A 19,930-nucleotide genomic window follows, 5' to 3' on the forward strand; every position below is an offset into this window, starting at 1 on the left:
TGATTCTGTCGAAATCACAAAAGAAAGCCAAATGAATGTTCTTTCCTACACTCCAAAAGTTATCACTTTTCTTTGATATTATAAAAATCATATATTATCAGACTATAACATTCGAGCATATTATGAAAAGGATGCTTAGAAATCTCTTGTGTTTATAACATAACATAAGAAATGACAACAAATCTCCAGAAAATATCATGTTTTCATAAATCTATAATTCTATAATTTTCACCGAAACATTGATCAGATGAATTATTACAAAGTTACTGTCACAATTGGTAACTTTCACTATACCATTTTAGTATCTAATGGTCTCTGAGAACTTTACACATTTAAATTATTAAACATAGCTAAATTCTACATCATTTGGGAGACACTATAAACAACACTGTAAAAAAAAAAAAAGAAAGAAAAAGAAAAAAGAACCAAGCCTTTTTGTAAGATCATGGTACTTATAACAAATTACTTAATGTGAATACTGATATTGATTCTGCAATGGAAAAGCAGAACAAAAAATGCTAAAGTAAAATCAATACATTTTTCTTATAATTTCAAACTTACACTTGCCAAATTTTGCCTTTGACAGACTTTCTCATTTTCAATAAGTTTTGGCATTATTTTATGTTCAATTACAACCAACAGGTACATACATTTAGAATGCTTCAATGAAAGAACCACATACATTTCCTGGAATGGATTAATGTAAAATTATGGCATTAATTCTGATACATGAAAGGCATTGGTATGAGACACAATTCAAATCTATTATCTCATTTCTTATATCTAAAAAAAAAAAATCACATTAAATTAAGAACATTTTCACCATTCTGCCCCAAAGTAGCTGACAAAAGTTATGAGAAAACTAGAAGACCATTTCTAATTCATATAAATAGGGGTATAAATGATCTCATTTTTAATTCAAAGCTACTACAGTGAACTAATACAGTTTGAACTTCAGTTTTATTTTTACGATAGTAATCCAAAAGGCAAATTTAAGGACTATAAAAATAGCTTGATAGGTATCAGGAATTTTAAAAAGTCGAATTAGAATAAAGCTTTCCATATTTTTCACCCTGAGCATTTAATTTATTTTCAAATTTTATAAATATAAAACATATTACCTGCTACCAAATATTGGAAGAGAACAGAGGAGCCCCCAAAAATATTTGAGCGGAGAAAAGCAATATCTATACTATATTAGAAGAAAGCAAAAGCTGTGACGCTTCTTTTTTCCAGCAATTTAAATACCTTGTTTAGCAGTGGAACTGAGTTAGCCTCGCTCAGCAGGGTCGACTAGAATCTGTGCTTGCTTCCGAGTCATTTCTTCCCTTCCCTTTTCATAGTGTCTTCCCAGACGAATCTTGATGCATCTCACTGTGCTTTTCTTTCAGCACCACTTTTAACTCAGACAGGCAGGAATCTGAAACCAAAGGAACTGTCTGATTGGCTTCCATTCCGCGGCTCTGATTAATAAGAAACGTCCCTCATTTAAGAAGATATTGCAGCTGATGGCGCTGCAGGGCTCCAGGTTTGAGGATGGGCTGGGCTGTGCGGACCCCTTTGGCCGGAGCGATTTGCAAGTGAATAAATTGTGAGGGCTGAGGGAGGATTTGCCAAAGACTGTCATAACAGAAAATAACCCTGTGTTTTTAGGCTCCGTTAATCAGCTCTGCTTAATCTGTTTGCAGTTGGGAGAGAAAAGGTCACAGCACGCCTGTAACCCATAAATCATCTTCGGAATATGTATATCACGTGGAGCTTGCTGCTGTTCAAGAAGGATTCTCCAAGTACTCCTTGCACAATGCCCTAGTGCCTACCTCAAGGCAAAGCCAAATTTCTAAGTCTAGCAAACGAAAAGGAAAGAATCCTGAGTGCATTCATCATCAATAATCATGAAATGAGTTATCTTTAGTGTGTTACATAAATCAGCTTTCAAGAAAAAGGTATTATTATTAGACATTTTGAAATGTCTTGGCAAAGTTCTTTTTCTGTAAAAGGAATATCATTTGAAAATTTTAAAACACGCCTTGTTTGCTTAAATACACAGTTGAGTGTGTGAGTGTGTTTTTACTCCCTGGGTAATGTTTAAAAACAATAGTGATCCTAGCTTCTTCACAAAACCACAAGAACCGTCTGTAGGAATCCCCGACCTATGTTGCAAGGCTCTGGAAGAAGGTAAACCATCAGAGTAGAGCTGGTTCAGAAGGGCAGTCTCTTTAGTACTGCTGGAAATGACACAATAAGAACAATATTGATGAGTGGATAAATCCTTCTAAAGAGAACTTTAGTAATAGTTGGGTGAAATGCACAGTGAGAGTATGGCTCACTTTACAATCGCTCGTTAAATTACAGTAAATAAATAGTTTAAGTGCCAAAAATATCAATAGCCTTCGAAGAAAAAACAGATAATAGGGAAAAAGACATTCTCCATTTTCTTACAATAGTGAAACTCAACTCATCAATGAATTCGCCTGTCTGTGCCTTGTACCTTATGAAAATGCATGTCTGAAAAACCATCACAAAGTATTGGGGAAGTGTAGCTCTACAAGTCCTCAGTAAACTGTCCCACTACAGATGTGTAGTGGACCAACAACAGCAACCGTATGTAACTCAGACAATGAAATAAGTTTTAGAACCCTTTTATATGAAAGCAAAAGTATGTTAAAAAATAAAATAAAATAAAAGGATTTCCAGAGTTCAATATATCTAGGTGTTTAGTACAGCTTAATGAATTCTTCATTGACATTGCCTATTTTCTGGAGGAAAAAAATGTAAAATTCACAAGTTTCTTCACAATAACCTCAGTCAGTGTACATGCTAATGTAAATAAGTCATATCTTAAAGAGAATACTTTGCTAATACAAAAATAAACTATTGCACCTAAGTCAAGGAAAATGAACTAAGCAGAATATTTTATCATAGTTTAAAGTAAATATTCACAGGTAAAAGTCTTAAATCCTGTATGTTATGCACATTTAACTCCCCGCTGAAACATTGCTGTAAGGAAAAAACTGTTTTGTGAGAAATCTACAATCCAACAGAGTATTCTATAACCTAATTTCAAGCTATTTTTACTAATCCTCGAAAATAGAGGAAGAAAGTATTACCAGGTTTGTAAAAATATGGTAACCGCCCCAGGAGTCTTCTGGGTTTTACTCCTTAGTGTAATTGCTCTGAAAAGAGAATATACCTTGAAATTATACAAATACATAAAATATGTATCAAATTTACAACAACTTTTGTGTGTTCAAATAAAATTAGCAGTCTATATCATATTAAAGATATGTGAGCAAACATCAACTTATCACAGGCAGGGCAAAAACAAAGCAATAGTTCTATGCAAGTCTAGCTCCAAAAACTAATATGTTTTAATTGGGTTGCTTATATAAGCATGGGAAAACTATGTACAGCTATGCCACTGAAGAAGAAAAAACTCTTAGAAATGGATAAATGTCCATTTGTGTTTAATGAGTGGTTTGAACTCTTAAGGCATTCCTGGAAGAACTCTAAATTTGATATAAAACTTGGAGTGAAGCGAGGTCCCATCATTATCTTCTTCCATTAACTTTCAACTAATCCTTAAAGATGGGTGGTGATCAGTAAGCCTTTTCATAGCTCCTAAATTGTTAATTTAGTGGATCCCGTCTTGTGAAATTCTTCTTTAAGAAATCATATCTGTAAGAGCTCAAGAGAGCAATGGCCATATTGTGTCCAAAGAATAGCACTGTGGTGTCTTGCATGCCATGTATGAAACTTTTTCTTTTATCTTTTCTTTCTCAGTTAAGTTACTGATGATTAAATAAACATCAGACTTCATAAGTACTAAGAAAGAATGCTGCTTCTAACCTAAGCCATTTCTCCAGTCTGGCTTTTAATGCTTGAAGAAATGAATACAAATAGAAAATATGTTTGCACAGAAGTGTCATTTGCAATATTTGCTTATTTTATTTATATGTTTTCTTTTTAGTCTTCAAGAAGAGACAATAATTAGTTATTTATTGGACAGTCATTACAGAAAATTATTATGAAGTTGCCTGCCCCCTTACCTCTCTCCCTTCCTCCCTCCTTTTCAGTCTCTCTCTTGTCTCAAATGTCATAACAAACCCTTTGCATTTTCTCCCTCATACCCTCACTCAGTTTCCTTTTCCTTCACTTTTGCATTCTTTAAACTATAACCTATTGGGAAATACTCACAAACAAACTTTGGTTATGGTCAAGTTTGCCAGAAGCCAACAATAAGCAGAACCCAACAAGAAGTCTGCATATAACAGAATTAGGGTAATAATTTTACATGTTAGTACTTAGTTAGCTAAATAAATAGTTTCTTATTGTCAATTTCATAAATAAATGCTTATATATTTTGTTCTTATTTTTCATTCTTTTCATTTATTACAAATAGAGTCTTTTAATATAATTAACCATTTTAAAATATTTATTTATTATTTATACAGTTTTCTACCCACATTTAAGCCTGCACATGAGAAGAGGCATCAGATCTCATTAAAGTTGGTTGTGAGCAAACATGAAGTTGCTGAGAATTGAACTGAGGACCCCTGGAAGAACAGACAGTGCACTTAGCTTCCATGTCATTTCTCCAGCCCTGAAAATAGATCTGTTTTGCAAACAATATGTCCTGATTATAGTGTCCCTTCCCTCTCTTCCTCACAATTCCTTACTCACTTTCCCTCCCATCTGGATCAGCTTCTTTTTTTCTCTCATTAGAGAACAGGATTCTAAGGAATAACAGCCAAGTGTGACATAATGTATATCCGTACCTTGTCCGATTGTCATCAGAGATGCTTCCTTCAGCAGCAGATGGGAACAGATGCAGAGACCCACAATCAGATATTATGCAGTGAGAGAGAGTCTAAATTGAAGGTCTTCATCAAATCCCTCCCCTCAATCTCAGGCAACTGCAGGGCAGAGGAGGCAGAAAGATTCTGAGAGTCAGAGAGAGTGGAGGATACTAAGGAGAACAAGGCCCTCTGCATCAACTAAGCAAGGCACATATGCGACTAAAGCATTAAGCATAGGGCCTACATACGTCTATACCAGGTCCACTGTGTATATATTATATATATTAGCTTACTATTTTAATGGAACTCCTGGCTGTGTGAAGGAGTTGGTCTATGACACACATGTGTCTGCTCTTGGGACTCTTTTCCTCATGTTGGGTTGCTTTGTCCAAATCTGATACGATTGCTTCATCTTATGATAAATTAACCTTTTTAAATATTTGATATTTGAGAAGTACTATCGATTGCAGAAATATATATATTTTATGGGTTTTTTTTCCTTAGTTTTTCTCGTGGAATCAAAGGTTTAAAATTCTCCAATCTCCGAAGAGATGGCTCAGCTGTTAAGAGCACCCCATGTGGTCCTGAGTCAATTCCCAACAACCACATGGTGGCTCACAACCATCTATAATGAGATCTGGTGACCTCTTCTGTACTGTAGGTGTATGTGCAGGCAGAGCACTGTATACATAATAATAAGTAAATACGTACATATTTTTTAAAAATCTCCAATCTCCCATCCAAGCACTAACCAGGCCCTACCCTGCTTAGCTTCTGAGATAGACGATATTGGGCGTGTTCAGAGTGAATGACAGCAAGCTACCGAGAAGAGACTTGGCACTCTATGATCATATGAAGGGAGAGGAGGTCCTCCTCAGTAACAGACAAAGGGGAGGGGAATAAGGTGAAAGCGGGAGGGAGGGAGGGAGGAGCGGGCGGATATAAGGGATCGGATAAAAATTTCGATGTAATATGAATAAATTAACTTTTAAAAAATCTTCAATCTCCTACTGTGGCTACAAGATGTAAAGTTATGAGTGTTTGAATATTCTCAACACTTGTTTTGTTGGAATCCCACCAGAATGACTCTGCTCACTGATGGCTATAAATGGGATGTCACAAATTGTATTGTGTCCTTAGGCTTGCCTGATAATATTGTCTTAAGCTCTGTTCTAATTGGGAGTTTTTACTTGTTGGAGTCATACTCTCCCTTTTCTGTGTCAGGCCGGTCATGATAAGGAATGTTATTGCACCAATAAAAATACTTTGCTGCACAATAAAAATGGTTTGTAGCATGCTTATCTAGGGTCTAGGTTAAAAATACAGTCTGGCATTTTTATGTATTTATTTCATTGACCACGAAACACTCTAATCAGGAATTTTATAAACAATTATAAAAATGGCATAGTCATTTCTCTCTCCACGCTAGGGCAAACTGATATTTAAGGTCCCAGCAGTTACCATAGGATTATATTAAGCCTAAAGTATTCTTCCCTCTTAGAACAGCTGTCTATGCTGTTATCACAGCTTAACGTTCGGTATGCCTGATAGCTAAAAAGAAAGAATTCTCTGCTATTGTACTGTATTTCCTCCACTGCAATCAAGTTCAGAAGTCTTACTTCTGAGTGCATATTCAAAATTAGCATCTGGTTTGAGCTGATGTGATAAAACATGATCATGACTGACATTCATTTTTATTACTTTTATATTGGATCATGCATTAAGAAGTGTATGCAAAAATAGTTGAAGTCTTAAAAACATAGTTCAGGTAAGCAAGAGTCTCTGGTTTCAATCCTCAGTATTTAACAAATAAAAACAATGCAACAACCAATAATTGTTAGGAATGTTGTAATATAATGAGCATCTATGTTCAAACTAAATTGGAGCATTCCCATTACCTGTTACGCTCCACTCATGATACCTCCCTTCCTAGATGACACAGAAGTCATTTGATAAGGAACTGGCAGTTCATTACTATGGCCTCCAACTGAAAATGTAGTACCTATTATCCTTAGTACTGCACTTTTTCGTTTGTTTTTTACATTTTTTCTGGTAGAAATTCTTAATTATAAAAAATGAGTTAAAGTACATGTTTTTATTCAATGTTCAGATTGATACATGATCTATTTTTTGGTTGTATTTCATCAGTAAATTAGAAAAAATTAAGATTTTTAATCTTCCAGCCTCAAAAGGAGATTCCCAAGCCCACTTGCAAAAACTGTAGAAAGCTCAAAAATAATACCCATCAAAATAAGTTAGTGTTTACCTCTGTGAGGACGGTGATTTGACTTATCCAATGATATTTGCTAGTGTAGCATTCTGGGGTACTATAGTACATATTTGTGGTAATCACATTGCAAAGATCTCAGCCAAAGATCCTGTTAGTTTTTATCTTTCCCATTTTTAGAAGACAACATGTGCCTTATCTGTCCATTACTTTTACTAATAATGTTGCTGTGAGTTCAAAGCCACCCTGGTCCACAAAGCTAGTCCAGAACAGCCAGCACTATACAGAGAAACTGTTTCTTTAAAAAAAACTAAAACCAGAAAGGATGGGATTTAAATAAATATGTTTTGTTTTGTTTTGTTTTCAGGTAGTCTCATTACATAGTCCAGGCTGCTTCAAGTTCATATAAATTCTCCTGCTCAATCTCCCAGTTGCTCAGATTACAGGCATGAGGTACTCTGCTAATATATATTAAAAACATTTTGTACAAAAGTCATACCCCACTCTCCACTCAACTGTGGAGAATGTTCTGTCCATTGGCTAGATCTGGGTAGGGGTTTAAAGTTTACCGCCTGCACACGAACTCTGGTGCCTCATATTTGACCATGTCCCCCTGGAGGGGAAGACCTGGTGGCACTCAGAGAAAGGATAGCAGGTTACCAAGAAGAGACTTGATACCCTATGAGCATATACAGGGGGAGGAAATCCCCCTCAGGAACAGTCATAAGGGAGGGGAATAAAGGGAAAATGGGAGGGAGGGAAGAATGAGAGGATACAAGGGATGGGATAACCATTGAGATGTAACAAGAATAAATTAATAAACAATTTAAAAAATCATTTTGTACAATTTAATTTGTATCTTAATTGCATTGAATATATGTAATATATCAAGACACTGAATTAAACTATGACAAGTATATTTTAATAGACACATAAACACATAGCTAGAGATTTGTCTGAGGTGAACAGACGTGAGCTCTGACTTAAATACTGGCTAAGATAATAGGACACCCAAGCAATAATTTCATGCATACAGCATACTGTGAAAAACACTGACAAGAAAGACTATATAGGGCGAGTATCTTCCTTTAAGACACTAAAGGTATAATTTCCAGCCTGCAGAGTGAAAGTGAAAGTGTCCCTGAGGAGTTCAGTTCAAACCAACTAACAGAAAAAACTAATGCTCTTCGTGCTGCCTGTCTAGTTCAGGTACGAGCATAACCCAGGCTGCAGTGACAAGGTCAGTGGTTCTGGGCCTCTTTGTCCTGATGACACTTCACAATGTGGCACAAGTCTAGCTGTTCAGAAATTTTGAATGTGTGTTTATGGTAAGTCACAGATCGTGGAAAACAAGGTATGTGAGAGTGCTTCCAACATGACTGTGACCAGGAAACAACAAAGTGAGAAAATAGGGTTAATCTAACCAGATAACAACATGTATGCAATAGATTTAATCTAAGGAATCACAATTTCAGCTCCCCCTGTTCCCAGGGGAGAGGGATCATGTGACCTAGAAGTTCCATAATTCCACTCTCCTCATGCAATGTTCACAATTCTCAGAATTTCTGTGATTATTTCCTTTTACAATACCATACATTTACACAAACTTTTCTTTGGTCAAAAAATTACAATTTTCTGTATTTTTCATCATTCTGGACAATTTAATAGCCTCTGTTGTCTTTATCTCCCAGATGCCAATTATCCACCTCTTTTCGGGCTACTTTAGCGAACATGCTTTTTATTCTACCTCTTGTGTTTTTGTTGTTGAATGGTTTCTGACATTCGTTGTAACATTATCAGTGTGCATATTATGTACATGATATATACCAGGGCTCAGACTGCAGAGGTTTCTGATTTTCCATAAGTCATTTGGCTTATAAATATGGTTGCAAGCCTTTTCATCCTAGAAGACAGGCTATCTATAATCAGCTAATTATCTGTAAATTAAAAGCTAAACATCTCTGTACAAGATCAAAGATTAACAGGAAAAGCTAATGTAACAAATATCACCCACACATTTTACAACAAAATATATTATTGGTCAGAACTTTATTTTACAAATTCAGCTATTTGTATATCATGTCAATATGATAATAAATATGTGCATATTAGCTTCTGATCCTAAAAATGAAATGGAAAATTAAAACACATTTATGCTGTAATTTATCAATCATAATGCATGTGTTATTTTTCAATAATATAACTATTAATAGAGAATAGGAGAATAAAGAAATTATCCCAGAAGATGAGAATTGAAATTTGGATCCCCTAACCCATGAAAACACTGGGCACATGTGTTGGCCCACATGTAGCGCCAGTGTATCAAGTACTCACAAACACATGTACACACACAGAGAAACACATTCATATATATATATATATATATATATATATATATATATATATATATATATATATATGCACCACACACATAAATTCATACACACGCAAACACATACACAAACAAAACCCTACCAACTTTTAATACCCAAATATATTAGCTATATTACAAATAATTTTAACTAATTTGAGCCCCATTGTAAACATAACATTATAGATTATATATGGATATCATAGATTACATATACTATATTATGTATAGCTAATATAATATCCAACAGATGAAGTATTAGATTTAGAATGGTAACATGTCATTCCTAAATTACCATTACTACAACATAGAAGTGATTGAAACTAGAGGTGTTATTTCTAGCACATTATATAAAGAATATTATTTTTATTTTTTATGCACAAATATCAGATTTTTCTTTTGAAGTTGTTTTAAGAAAAATTTCTTCTTATAAGTTGAAATAATTTCAGATTCTATAACTTGTAAGCTTTTTGGTCTCGGGGAGTTTGTTGGTGTTTCACAAACTGTGGTTTCACACCACAGAAAGAAATAATGTAAGAAACATCAATTATCAGTCTATTCTGTGCCACATTGCAAAATTTTTGTTTAGAACAATGAATTCAAATGATTTTTGTCTTCTCCATCTTTTAGTCATTTAAGACTTCTCTGAAAAGCTTTTTAGATGTCTCACTAAATAAAAAATTAAATCAATGGTTTAAATTTTCCCACACACTTGGTAACCATTTGTTTAAACAATGGCCCTTTTGCATTCTGGGAACTTGAGTGATTAAAGTGGCCAACAGTGGTATTTTGTTTTCTCTGTTTATTTATTTGTATTAATAATATAATTTTATTAGTTCACTGAAAGTGTCATGTAATATATTTTTCTTGTATTCACCCATGATTCATTTTCCAAGCTCTTCTCTGACTCATCCTTGAATCCCAACCCCACGATATCGACTCACTATATAGAACATGCTGGCCTCTAACTAAGAGGGATTCCACTTTCTCTGTTGCCAGATTTTGGGAATTTAAGTTTTGGGCTATGAAGCCAAATTGCACATCTGGATATAAGTAACCAGAAACAAAATGAAAGTGTTTACATTTTATTATCTTAAGTATTTTTATTTTGATTGGCACATATATTTTCATATAATTTTATATACTGTGCTGCTTTTTATTCATGTATGCATTAAATAGTGATCAACTCTGGACAATACTTTTAAAACTGATAGATGTGCATCTTTAATGGACCAAGTCAAAGATTATTTCAAATTTTCTTTTAGTTCCATTAACCTGCTTATATTACTTTATATTTTACAATGTACATTTAATGTCTGTCTAGTGGCCAGGGCTAGTGTCTGCTCACATCAGGTTAAAATACCATGCTATAGATCATTTTCCAATTTGAGATGGAATCAAATGGTGTTCTAGGTTGCTTTTTATTTTCTTATGATAAGCACTATCACTAAAAGCAAGATAGTGCAGGACAGTGTTTGCTTCAGCTTACACATGTGCAGGTACAGTTCATCTTTGGGGGCAGTCAAGGTGGGAACTGAAGCAGAAACCATAGAGGAATGCTACTTACTCTATTGCTCTTTACAGCTCGTGTTCAGCTAGCTTTCTTCCCTAGAACAGATCAACTCCGCTAATCCCTCTTACGTCATCGATTAACAAACAAGAAAATGAGCCAGACAACGGTGACCCTTGATTGTGTTAAGTTGCGAATAAAATTAGTCAGCACAAATTGCAAGGTTGGTGAAGACTATGCATGAAATATGAATTCAATAACACAATGTAAAGGAAAGTATGCATAATTGAGACTATCATTATTCTGCATGAAGAGAATAGAATCTCAGAAAAATTGTTATCCTTGAAACCAAAAGAAGAAATTCAGATTTTATTTTCAGAGCCTCTGAAAAGAACAACCTGAAAGCATCTTGTGGAATTAAGATTAAGAAAGAAAAACTCTAGCAATGCCATCTATCAGCATTAGTTTTGCATTTTATTTTACTTATGTGCTTTTACTTTAAACTATTTTGAACATCCAAGTGCTGTATATGTGATATCATTTTTCAGTAGGGCATAATTCCTGATGTTATTGACTTTAAATATGGTTATGTGTTCACATTGCCTATTTTGACTATATTTAGAATAACCAAGACATCAGTTTCATCCCAAAAGTCATTCTGGAAATTCATTTAAAAAGTTAAATAATATGCTTTAGTGTGTAAATAGTTGACATATTTATTTAATGTATATTATGTATTAATCATATCTACCCATCTTCTCCCTCCAACTTTGCTTAGGACCCCAAACACCATCACTCTCCCAACTTTATACCCTGTTCATTTGTTTGTTGGTTGTTTGGCTGGCTGGTTGGTTGTTCTCATTAATAACCATCGGAGTCCAATTAGTAACCATTTGCACACTGGTGTGTAGTCATTCAATTGAACGTGATCAAACTATCAGCTGCTGCAACCTCCCTGAAAGGCCAGCGACTGCAACAGCTTTCTCTCTCTAGAGGGCTGCAGCCTCTGTACCTCCTCTGTGCTGGAATTTTTTTTAAACTAGCTTGATTTGTTCAGGAATTACTCAGATTAACTACAGATGTTGTGAGTTGATATGTGTAACACCCATGCCAGGTCCAGAGGCCAACGTTTCATGGCTGCCCTTTCCATATTTTACTCCTTAACTCTTTCTGCTCCTAAAGTACAAAGTTCCCTGAGCATTGGATCGTGCAGGTGTGCTGTCCAGGTGTGCGCCCTCGTGAAATAGTGGCACAAAGCTTACGGGGGCTTCGGTTGGATTTGGTGCTGCTCATGTTTAGGTAAGCCTGGGCAAGATTCCATTCCTGAGGAGTCTAAGGGCATTAGAGGAGAAGCTGCTGTCGTTTTGTTAAATAATCATGGTCTTAGGCTACATCCTAAATATTTACATTTAAACCTATAGACGTGGGATGTTCTCGACTTCGGTCAGAGAAAATTCTCTTTGAGTTGAGTGGTGAGTAGTTCATACAAAGACTCATGGATGGTCAAAGTCGAGAGTATAAATAACCACGATGGACCAGTCATGGTTATTAATAGCTCACCATCAAAGAATAATTGTGTTGAATTGTAATGATTAGAGCATGATTTTTAATAAAATTGCTGCTATAGCTAGTTTTGAAACTTCTTCGTTGCTCTTCAGTTTCCTGTGCCGTTTGTTCCTTCGTTTCTCCTTTCCTCACCTCCATTGTATATTCTATTTTTATAATTTCCTGTTCTCATTTTTATTAGATTTATGCTATAGTTCTAATTAAAAATTTTGTGATGTTTTTTTTTCCTGTCTCATTATTATGTTTATTTGACTTATTTCATGATTCAAAAGGTTGGCTTGAACCCAGGACCTATACCATGCTAGGTACTATTACAATGGCTCTTCCTTCTTTTTACTTAAACAAATATCAGTAGGTAGGACAGTTGTTTTTTTTTTTTGTGGGTTTATTTGAGAATGAACATGTATTTAGTTTATTATGAGAAAGATTACGCATTTACATTATTATAGATGATGAAATAAATTGTATAATATATAAAACAATGCCAAAATAGTTATAATAGATGTGCAATTTTATACTATATATTTGTTTATATTTGTTACATTACATACATTGTTACTATACATTATTTATGTGTAGTATATACATACACATTAGTTTTAATTTTAAATTTTTTATACTTATTACATGTACATTATATATTAATCATGTCATCTACATTCTCCCTTGAACTCCTAATATATTTACTATATATAATAAATGCATATAATATATAATATAGTAAATGATACATTTTATGTGTATAAACATATGTTAATATATAAAATATATATCCAAAATATATTTATATGGTAATAAAACATATGTACTATTTTTTCCTTGACAGAATACTTCCAGTTTGCCATCTTAGAGTGTTGTTTTTCAATATATCCAAATAGTCTTATTTTATGCTAGACACTGTAAAGAGTGTGTTTTTAAGATTTTAGGCTATTTATAAGAGTGTTGATAAGTGTCTTGTTAATTTTCACTGATCTCTTGACCTTGTAGAGACTTGATTTTTAAGGTCTTTAGAGCAAAACACTTTGTTTGTTCTCTTTCTTAATGAATTTTAATAACTCAGTTGAATAATTAAAATATTTGCCATTTTCCAATAAAATATGTATCCACACAACAAAATATGTTTGTGCCATGAAATCTAAAAAACGTGACTGTCACTTTATGCCTGAATCCATGCATTTAGTCACCCCCAAATTTTGCCTTTGAAAGTACACATTCTATTTAGTGTGACTATTAAGTATCCCTTGTGCAAAGAGATAATTTTCCTTGTTTCCTGTGTCTTCAACCTGCCTACACTGTTTCTTTAGTTTTGTGTATCATCTGCGCCACACAGTTTTTCTGTGCATCTTTTGAGGACCGTACATAGGCAAACAATAGGACTACCTGTGCAGCTTAGTTTTAGTACTTACCAAAAGTTTAAAGTAAATGGGAAAGCACCATCTACATTGTGACTAGCCAGAACATAACAATCTCATTAAGTCACACACTTACATATTATACACTGAATCCACAAGATGGAGGATGAGAGACTGGGCCTGGCAAGGTCTTTGGAAGCTGCAAAGCTCATCCCTACTCTTTACTTAAAAAGCTGTAGTTCCTAATCTTTCCCCCAACAGTTCCACCAATAGGAATTAAACAGTCAAATATATGAGCCTATATGGCAATTCTCATTCAAATATCCACGACTTTAGTGTCCTATTATTTCTATTCTTTATGGCTAGCTTACATGATTCCTTATGCTAGGAACTTTCCTTTGCTCTGCATAAGGTTGAGTTAGTGTCATTTGCTCCAACTTTAATGTAATTAAGTACATCACTTTATGTTTTACTCTATATTTTTTTTTACTTTCCTATTCATTTAAATCTCTCCCTGTGTAACATTTAACCTCCAAATTCATCTCATGAAAAAAATGCATATTCAATCCCTAAGATTTAGCACAAATGCCAAATTCTCTCAACCTACTCTCCTTAATCAAGAAAAATAGAATTGTCTACTTGTCCCAATAAACCTTTCAGCATAAAATAAGGTATAGATATATTTAGGAGGACACCTGATATTTACCTATGCCTTTCACATGTGTACACACACACACATACACACACACACACACACACACACACACACACACACACACACACACCTAGAGGAGAGAGAGAGAGAGAGAAAGAGAGAGAGAGAGAGAGAGAGAGAGAGAGAGAGAGAGAGAGAGAGAGAGAGGCACACATATAAACTATGTATATCAACCTCACACATACCATCACCGCCACAAACTTACAAATTAAATGTAGCAAGTGACTAAATCAAATGATATATTTTATGAAGTCTTACAGATGTAAACTTCTTATTGAAAAAATCCATACCCCCTTATAAACACACAAATGATTTCAATCTAAATTTTCATTAAAATCAAGGATCAATGAGTTATACATAGAGATATAAACAAATTACTTGGCTTGAATGTCAATTCATTCATGTTATCCAGAAATAGCATTTTTTTCATTATTTTTTAATCTAAAAACATAGAGGGCACCTGTGGCAAATACTTAATGATGAAGTGTACAGTGAGAACAATGGCCTAATAGCATATCTTCTATCTACCGTGGAAGCAGGCTCGGCTTGTCAGTGATACTGCATTGGACAAAAGCATTCAGCTTCAATCTCAAGCAGTTTTATCAATCGCACAGTCATTAAGTCTAGATGTTTTCTGATTTTCAGCACCCTGAGACTCCTCTGGAGCCAAATTATACTACCGCTGCCTAAACTGGAGGAGCAGCTAGGCAGTCTGGCAATGGTTATCTTTACTCGCCAAGCACACAGAAACTGGGCTTCTGTTAAATTGGCTTTTTAAAGTAATTGACACCGCATTATATTTCTTTGGGCAGATGTGTTGTTTACTTTTTCTTTTCCCTTTCTTTCGCTTCCTCATCTTATTCTGTTGCATAGCTCCACTATTACTCTTGACGCTTCTGTGCCTTTTCATTTGGACTGATTCCTAGTCTGAAAAACATTATTTTTAACTGACACAACCATGAAATCATTGCATCTATTTTGGTGACTTAATTTTTGTATAAAACATTTAAAAGAATATTTTTGATTATTTAGATATGTCAGTAATTTTATACTGAGGTAAAATATCAGCAAATCATATTACCCAAAAATCAACAATTTAAATGCCTAGAAAATGAAATTGTTCTTATGTTACCAAAAAGCTTGATCTAGATGAAAATTGAACTTTAGGGAAACAGAAAGAAAGGGATTGCAAAAGTTGTTACACATTAATTAACATGTTACAGTCATCTACTTATTCCCCAGTAGCTTCCCTAAGGTACAAACTTTTGCCCCTGCTCATCTGCATATCTGCCTGTTTTCTGCCTCCCAAGACAAAACAGAGTATTAAACTGTTCCTATCTAAAAATAATTCAGAACATGAGGTCAAATTCATTTGTGCATGAGGGTATTTGAAAAACAATAACATACTTTAAGTTAGTGCTGCATCATTATAAACTATACTTTCTTGCTTTTATTTTTCAAATGAGGATACAAGGGCTGAAGGTAAAGAACTCATACTTGTTTGTCACATACCCACCTCCTTTTTTTAAATTTTGAAACAGAACCTTTCAATGCATATTTTCTTGTCTTTGTATCTCAAATGCTAGTATTACATGTCTGCACCACTAAACTTGTCTCTCTACAACAAAGGAGCAATTTTATTGCAAGTAGGTTATTTTATTTTGGGTGTCAAAATATAAGCCAAGATAGAAAAATGAAGGTTTGCTATAGTTGATGTTATGCCTGAAAGTACTTCGAAAATATTCACATCAGAAAATTTCATAATCTAGGAAAATATGCATTTCTAAATATGTTGCTCAAAAATGCTAGTAGAAGACAATTTTATTAATCTATAACAGGTCTTTTTTCAGTTGCTGAGAAAATTTCTGTTTGATATTAATTTCCAGTTAATTCCACAACATTTTTGTTCATGAGAACACTCAGAATAGTAATAGAAAGACTGAGCATTACCATGGCAAATACTCTATATGAATTTACTTGAAGTATGAAAGGCTAAGCATTTCTAGGCATCTCAGTCTCTGAAGTATTTGTTGAGGTGTGTGTTAACACTAATATCACACTACAACTGGAATTCCAACACCACAAATGATTGTTACTATGGGTCTTCTTAGTAGTTTAGTGGAAGCCTAGACATTATTTAGATAGTTATTAGCATCAAATACAATCAAATCTATAAGAGTATACTTTTCATTATTAATTTATTTATTTTTAAACATATTTTTATTAATTTATTTATATTATATCTCAATTGTTAGCCCATCCCTTGTATCCTCCTATTCCTCCCTCCCTCCAACCTTCCCCTACTCCCATCCCCTATGTCTATTACTGAGGGGGAAATCCTCCCCTTGTACATGCTCTTAGGGTATGGAGTTTCTTCTTGGTAACTTGCTATCCTTCTTCTGAGTGCCACCAGGCCTACCCATCCAGAGGTCAGAAATGGGAAATGGGGCTCAGAACTAAACAGAATTCTCAACAGAGAATTCTCAACAGAGGAATATCAAATGGTTAAGAAACACTTAAAGAAATGCTCAACCTCGTTACTCATCAGAGAAATGAAAATCAAAATGACACTGAGATTCCATCTTACACCCATCAGAATGGCTAAGATAAAAAATTCAAGTGGCAGGACATGCTGGCGAGAATGTGGAGAGAGGAACACTCCTTCATTGCTGGTGGGAATGCAAACTAGTACAACCACTTTGGAAATCTATCTGGCGCTTTCTCAGAAAAATGGGAAGAGGGCTTCCTCAAGACCCAGTAATTTTACTCCTTGGAATATACCCAGAAGATGCTCCAGCACACAACAGGGACATTTGCTCAACCATGTTCATAGCAGCCTTATTCATAATAGCCAGAACATGGAAACAGCCTAAGTGTCCCTCAGTAAAAGAATGGATAAAGAAACTGTGGTACATATACACTATGGAATACTATTCAGCTATTAAAAACAAGGAATTCCCAAAATTTGTGGACAAAGAGAATCTTATAAAAGTAAATAAGTATCTTATTGTATTCTGTAAAATTTGAAGCTATACCTAATGTTTTTTGTTTTTGTTTTTGTTTTTGTTTTTGTTTTGTTTTGTTTTGTTTTGCCTAAAACAATGAGTAGGTCTATTGGTTTGTTTAGCAGAAAAGAGAGACTATGAACCCCAATATTCACTGGGGTTCAACCTGTTATGAGGAGAAATGTTCATTACATGTGAACCCTTCCTTGTAGACATAAAGTTACTTCTAAGTAGGAAGAGCAGTTTTATTTTTTCTGGACTTTTTTTTTTTTTTTTTTTTTTTTTTTTTTTTTTTTTTTTGGCTAACAGTATTTATTTCAATATTCCCACAAAAGTTTTTATTTCTGGCCAAAGCATTCATTACATACACAATGAGAAAATATGCTTAGGCTCAGAGAATTTTTAAAAATACGTACATATGCTTTAGCCCAAAGCATTTCTCTTGAAGGGATAATTTGCTGTTGACTCATGAGTGACACAGAAGTTAATGACAGTTCATACAATTGAGGCGCCTTTCTGCAAAGCAGTATGTGCTTTTTACCAGAAACAGATAAAATGTTCTGTTTATCCAATACCATATCCAGAAAATCAAAATATATGGTAAAATCGATGTGGAAATTGCAATGAAGACTGATAAAAAAAAATAAGGAAAAATAGCCCTGTGGACAGAAGCATAGCTAATAATACTAAAGCCGTATCAGGAAAAAATAGTCTTTACCTCTTCACTTGAGAAGCACTATCCAAAAGATAACAAATTGGAGAAAGGAAACATCAATCAACTCTAATAAAATATTACAAATAAAATCAGAGCCACCAATCTCTTGATAATATTCAGAAATATGTGACTATTCTTTATGCTTATATGAATTATAGATCTTACATAACATAACCAGTGCTTTGTACTCATTTTCCTTAAGTTGGTAAGATGACTACTTAATAACCATGTAAACCAGTGTTAGAATCACAGGACATTTAAGAATTATTGATTGATAGGCTAAACATACACTTATCACTCATACTGATATTACTAAATATGGAACCTAGTGTTTTCATTTGGTGAAATAAATCTTTGGTCAGTGGTGAATACTTATATCAAATTAGTTAAAATAATATTTTATAATATATTTTAAATTAAGTATAATGAAAATAATAGTATATGGATGAAGGAGTGACAGGAACTTGATACATGCAATATTTTTCCTGCAGCATCACTAGAATATTCTACAGCCTAATGCTTCTCCTCATTAGACACACACAAAGTAGATGTCTCTGAGTCCCTATTCCTATGATTCCAGGTCACTAGTTGAGGATGCGTTACTGTAATGAGATGTGGAGAGGAAAAGGGATAAAAGAGCCACAGTCTGAAGAAATCTGAGGCAGATACAACTGTAGAGCTCTTTTCATTATCCTCTTGGCAATGTCCTTTCACTATAGCAAATTATGCTTTTGTGACAGCTTCATCGCTCTACAAATAGCAACTCTTTTGAACTTGGTATGGCTGACCTCAGTATTGCAAATATTTCCACTGTAACAATAAATTCTACATATTATATTATCTCCTAAAACCAGAGAAGACACTAGTAATTTCTGTATCATTGGCTAAATTTTGACTCTATACCTAATATTTAGAGATACGTACTATTAGTCTTCTCATGTCCTGAGAAAAAAATTAAAAAATAATGTTGCAGTTCTACTCATCGTCTCGACTTTTGTGGAGATGTGTCCCATAATATTTCCTTGGCCTTCACAATCTGGTGACACCTGATAGTTACTTATTCTAATTCTATCAAGAAGAATTTGACAAATGTGTTACTAGAGTTGTCCATCACAGTTTTGGACACTGAATCTAATTTCAAATACTAACTGAAAAATATATTACTTTAATACAGTATGTTAATATAAGAGCAAATATTACCATTTCTTTTTATTCTCTTATATTTGATGAACATATGTATTATGCTATAAAATTATTTGAAATCTGAAGTCATAAAAATTAATCAAAATGTCCCTGTTCTTGAGAGGTGAAAGTCTATTATGATTAAATATTAAACATATGGGTTCCGGGGAGGCAGTTTGTGCTTCGGAAGACAATGATAATAAACACTTAGATAAATATGCGTAGAAGAAGGAGCCATTGTACCAGTTTGGCATTTATACCATCCTAGGCCAGTAGATCTGAGCTATATTAATAGACTGATCTGGATATTCACTGAACCATCATTTTCCTAATAGCAGTATTAATTAGCATGGACACTGAAATGCTGTCTGTGATCTGTTCTTCTGGCTGATTTTGATGTGCTTATAATTCTTTGTATATAAATTACTGGAGGTTATAAACAGAGGTTCAGTGCATATTCACTTTAGACACTCAAATACATTTGCATGTAT

The sequence above is a fragment of the Acomys minous genome (genome assembly GCF_964271855.1).
Source record: "Acomys minous genome assembly, chromosome: 5".
Lineage (NCBI taxonomy): Eukaryota > Metazoa > Chordata > Mammalia > Rodentia > Muridae > Acomys > Acomys minous.